The sequence below is a fragment of the Mus caroli genome, unplaced genomic scaffold, assembly GCF_978045245.1.
Source record: "Mus caroli unplaced genomic scaffold, Mus_caroli_1 scaffold_5, whole genome shotgun sequence".
NCBI lineage: Eukaryota > Metazoa > Chordata > Mammalia > Rodentia > Muridae > Mus > Mus caroli.
In genome coordinates, this window is record NW_028227260.1 from 115,268,865 (window position 1) to 115,275,057 (window position 6,193).

The following is a 6,193-nucleotide window of genomic DNA, read 5'->3' on the forward strand; positions in this document are numbered from 1 at the left end:
GCCTGCAAGATTTGGCTGAAAAGACCCTGATATAGCTGTCTCTTGTGAGGCTATTCCAGTGCCTGGCAAATACAGAAGTGGATGGTCATAGTCATCTATTGGATGGAACTCAGGGCCCCAATGGTGGAGCTAGAGAATATACCCAAGGAGCTGAAGGGGTCTGCAACCCTATAGGTGGAACAACAAAATAACTAACTAGTGCCCTCAGATCTTGTGTCTCTAGCTACATAAGTAGCAAAAGATGGCCTAGTCAGCCAGTATAGGGAAGAGAGGCCCCTTGGTCTTGCAAACTTTATATGCCCCAGTACAGGGGAATCCAGGGCCAAGAAGTGGGAGTGGGTGGGTTGGGGAGCAGTGCATGGAACATGGTATAGGGTACTTGCAGGATAGCATTTGAAATGTAAATGAAGAAAATATCTAATAAAAATTTAAAAAAATTAAAAACTATTGTCTTGAGTGGGGTAACTCAGTCACAAAAGACCATGCATGGTATGTACTCACTGATAAGTGAATATTAGTCAAAGAACATGGAATACCCAAGATACAACTCATGGAGCCAATGAAGCTCAAGCAGAAGGAAGATCAGTGTGAATGCTTCAGCCCTACTTAGAAAGGGGAACAAAATACTCATGGGAAATAGAGGGTGAAAGGGACTGGGATGTAAGAGAAGAGGGGTAGGTGAAAAAGAGGGAAGAATCATATATCAGAGGAGATGGAGGAAATGTAATGTGGGTCGGGAACCTGAATAGCAGTGTATAGCAAATGGGGATGGGGAACTGGATGTAGCAAACCGAAAGTCCCCAATGCCAAAAAGCAAAGGACTCACAGGACTCCAACAGGATTACATTAGCCAAAATACACCACAAAAGGGGAGAGAGAACCTTTAAAGACCATATCCAGAGGTTGGCATGGTTGAGGGATGGGACCCCACACTCAGTTCCAAAATTTTAATCCATAATTCCTCCTTTCTATAGGAAATACAAGAAAAAAAAAAGAGTGGATCAAGACTGAAGGAAACGTTATCCAGAGACTACCCTATCTGGGGATCCATCCCACATGCAGACACCAAACCCAGACACTATTGCTGATAAAGAAAGAAGTGCTTGCTGACAGGAGCCTGATACAACTGTCTCCTGGGAGGGTCTTCTACATCCTGACCAATACAAATGTGGATTCTCACAGCCAACCATTGGACAGAGCAAAGGGAAGCCAGTGGAGGAGTAAGGAGAAGTACTCAAGAAGCTGAAGGGGCCTTATCTGGCATCAATGTGAGAGGAGGCCCTTGGTTTTGTGAAGGTTTGATGTCCCATTGAAGAGGAATGCTAGAGCAGTGAGGCAGTAGTAGCTAGGTCAGAGGGGGAGCACCCTCATGGAAGTAGGGTAAAGGGGGTTGGAAGAGGGTGTTTGCAGAGGGGAAACCTGGAAAGGGATAACATTTGAAATGTAAGTGAATAAAATATCCAATTTTTAAGAAAATCAGAATGACACAAAAAGACACTGTCTCCACACTGGGAGCCGGATTAAGCATTTTAACTCCAGTCTGCTTATCATAGGTTTCCTTCCCTCTGGGTCAATGTCATAGGAACACCCTTTGATTATAGGACATTAGAGGTCTCATTTTTTTCTTGACAGGTTGTAAAACAATAGTTATCACAAGTTCAGGGCAAATAGAAGCCAACAAAGCTCTTAGTTATCCTAGATTTAAGTGGGGCAATTCCAACTGGAATTATATTTCTATTAACAGGAGTATAGTTAATAATATTTTTATGAGACAGGGTCTAATGTATCTCAGGGTGGGCTTCAAACTAACTATGGAGCTGAAGATGACCTTGAGTGTTGTATGTATGCGCATATATATATATATATATATATATATATATATATATATATATATATATATATATATATATCCTGGCTTTGTTTCTGCCCCTGGTACCCCCTCACAGTTCCTCATCATATTCCTCCTCCCCCTTGCCCCTCTTCCAAGAGGATGCTCCCACACATACACTGGAACTTCACCCTCCATGGGGTCTCAAGTCATTTGAAGATTAGGCCCATATTTTTCCAGTAAGGCCAGACTAGGCAATCCTATGCTATATGTGTGTCAGGATACTCCAGCCAGCTCTGGCATGCTGCCTTGTTGGTGGCTCAGTTTCTGGGAGCTTCTAGGCATCCAGATGAGTTGATACTGCTGGTATTCCTATGGGGTCACTCTTCCCTTCAGCTTCTTCCATCCTTCCTCTAATTGCACCATAGGGGTCCCGACTTCAGTCCAATTTCTAGGTATAAGTATCTGCAACTGAATTATTCAGCTGCTATTTGGGTCTCTAGGAGGCCAAACAATGCTAGGCTCCTGTCTGTCAGCAAACCATTGCATCAGTAATAATGTCAGGATGATGCCCTCCAGGTCCATCCATTTGGCTAGGAATTTCATAAATTCATTCTTTTTAATAGCTGAGTAGTACTCCATTGTGTAGATGTACCATAATTTCTGTATCCGTTCTTCTGTTGAGGGACATCTGGGTTCTTTCCAGCTTCTGGCTATTATAAATAGGGCTGCTATGAACATAGTGGAGCATGTGTCCTTCTTACCGGTTGGGACATCTTCTGGATATATGCCCAGGAGAGGTATTGCTGGATCCTCCGGTAGTACTATGTCCAATTATCTGAGGAACCGCCAGACTGATTTCCAGAGTGGTTGTACAAGCTTGCAATCCCACCAACAATGGAGGAGTGTTCCTTTTTCTCTACATACTCGCCAGCATCTGCTGTCACCTGAATTTTTGATCTTAGCCATTCTGACTGGTGTGAGGTGGAATCTCAGGGTTGTTTTGATTTGCATTTCCCTGATGATTAAGGATGTTGAATATTTTTTTCAGGTGCTTCTCTGCCATTTGGTATTCTTCAGGTGAGAATTCTTTGTTCAGTTCTGAGCCCCATTTTTAATGGGGTTATTTGACTTTCTGGAGTCCACCTTCTTGAGTTCCTTATATATATTGGATATTAGTCCCCTATCTGATTTAGGATAGGTAAAGATCCTTTCCCAATCTGTTGGTGGTTTTTTTGTCTTATTGATGGTGTCTTTTGCCTTGCAGAAGCTTTGCAGTTTCATGAGGTCCCACTTGTCAATTCTCGATCTTACAGCACAAGCCATTGGAGGGCATCATCTTGAGTGAAGTAACACAATCACAAATGAACTCACACAATATGTATTCACTGATAAGTGGATATTAGCCCAAAACTTAGGATATCCAAGATATAAGATACAATTTGCTAAACGCATGAAACTCAAGAAGAATGAAGACCAAAATGTGGACACTGTGCCCCTTCTTAGAATTGGGAACAAAACACCCATGGAAGGAGTTACAGAGACAAAGCTTGGAGCTGTGATGAAAGGATGGACCATCTAGAGACTGCCGTATCCAGGGATCCATCCCATAATCAGCTTCTAAACGCGGACATCATTGCATACACTAGCAAGATTTTGCTGAAATGACCCAAAGATAGCTGTCTCTTGTGAGACTATGCAGGGGCCTAGCAAACACAGGAGTGGATGCTCACAGTCAGCTATTGGATGTATCACAGGGCTCCCAATCGAGAAGCTAGAGAAAGTACCCAAGGAGCTAAAGGGATCTGCAACCCTATAGTTGGAACAACATTATGAACTAACCAGTACCCCGGAGCTCTTGTCTCTAGCTGCATATGTATCGAAAGATGGCCTATTCGGCCATCACTGGAAAGAGAGGCCCATTGGACTTGCAAACTTTATATGCCCCAATATAGGGGAATGCCAGGGCCAAAAGAATGGGAATGGGTGGGTAGGGAAGTGGGGGGCGCTATGGGGGAATTTTGGGATAGCATTGGAAATGTAATTGAGGAAAATATGTAATAAAAATATTAAAAATTAAAAAAAGAAAGTTGCCTTATACAATGTCACATCATAAATATAGTTAAAATATTTCTTCTGATTTTAGTTATTACTTTGTCACTTAATAAGCAACTTAATAAAACTTCAAAATATAAAAAAAAAAAAGTAATAATGTCAGTTCTTAGAGCCGGCCCTTGAGAGGAATTCCAATTTGGGTCTGTCACTGGACCACCTTTCCCTTCATCTCTTCTCCATTTTTGTCCATCAAGTACTTTTACACAGGAACAATTCTGGGTCAGAAATTTTAACTGTGTTTTGGTAACCCCATCCATCTGCCTGAAGCCCTATCTATGGAATGGAGGTGGATGCTTTTTAAGTTCCCTCTCCCCATTGTTGAGCATATCACTAAGTCCTGAGAGTCTTAACTCCAAGGTCCATGGTACTTTCTAGAGTGTTCCCCCACATGGAACCCACCCCCAAACCTGCATATTTCTATTCATTCTGTTACTGCTTTGGGCTTCGTTCCTGTCCCACCTAACTGATCCTGTCCCATTTCTGTTCCATCTCCCCACTCACACCCAGGTTCCTCCCTCCTCCTGACTCCTATGATTATTTTCTTCACCCTCAAATGTTATTGAAGTATCCTCATTTGTGCCTTTCTGTTGTTAAACTTCTTAAGTTCAGTAGGTTGTATCCTAGGTATTCTGTATTTTTTGGCTAATATCCACTGACTAGTGTGTACATACTATGAATGCCCTTTTGGGTCTGAGATACTTAACTCATGATGATAATTTCCAGTTCTAACCATTTGCCTGAAAAACTCATGATTTCCTCATTCTTAATAGCTGAATAATATTCCATTATGTAAAGAAACCACATTTTCTGTCTCTACTCTTCTATTGAGGGACATCTGGGTTCTTTCCAGCTTCTGTCTATTACATGTAAGCCTAATATGAACATAGTGGAGCACATGGTGGGGCATATTTTGGATATATGCCCAAATTAGTCGAGCTGGTTCTTCAGGTAGAACTATTTCCATTTTTCTGAAAAATAGCCAGATTGTTTCCCATAGTGTTTCTACCAACTTGCAATCCTACCAGCAATAAAGGAGTGTTCCTCGGGTTCTACATACTCACCAGCATGTACTGTCACTTGAGCTCTTGTTCTTAGGCATTCTGATTGGGTTAGAGTGGAATCTCAGTGTTGTTTTGATTTGTAGTCCCATATAACTAAGAACTTTGAACATTTCTTTAAGTGTGACTTTGACCCCATTCAGAAATACATCAAGAATATCACCCATGATGATCAAGTAGGCTTCATCCCAGGGATGTGGGGATGGCTCAATATATGAAAACCAATCCACATAATCAACCATATCAATAAATTGAAAGAAAATATTCACATGATCATCTCATAATATGATGAAAAGGCCTTCAACAAAATTCACCACCCCTTCATGTCAAAATCTGAGATCAGGGATATAAGGCACATACCTAAACATAATCCAAGCAGTATATGGAAAGTCAATGGACAACATAAAATTAAATGTAGAGAAATTTCAAACATTTCCACTAGATTGGAGACAGGTGAATGCACCCCACTCTTGCACTATTTAAATAATATAGCATTAAAAGTTCTACCCAGAGCAATAAGACAACTGATAAAGTTCACAGAGATGCAAAGTAGAAAGGAAGAAGTCAATGTATCACTATTTGCAGATGATATTATAGTAAACATAAGCAAGTTGATAAACACCTCCAGCAAAACAGCTGAATATAAAGTTATTTCAAAGTAATACATAGCCTGCCCTCCTTTGATAAATGATAAATGGGCCAACAAATAAATTAGGAAAATACAACTCTGTACAATAGACATGAACAATATAAAATATCTTTGTGCAACTCTAATCAAGCATATGTAAGGACTTAAAATTGAAGAACTTCAATTCTCTGAAGAAAGAAACTGAGGAACATATCAGAATTGGAAAAATCTTCAATGCTCATGGGGCACTAGGAGTAACATATTGAAAATGACCATCTGAACAACAGCAATTTATAGATTTAATGCAATCCCTATCAAAATTCTAACACAATTCTTTCCAGACATTGAAAGAACCATTCTAAGATTCATACAGATAAACAAAACCCAGGAGAGCTAAAACAATCTTAACCACTAAAAGAATTTCCAGAGGTATCACCATACCAGTCTTCGATTTATAATACAGAGAAATAATATTAAAACTGCATTCTATTACTATAGAAATAAACTGGTGGATCAATTAAATTGAATGGATGATCCTGAAATGGCCCCACAAACCTACGGACA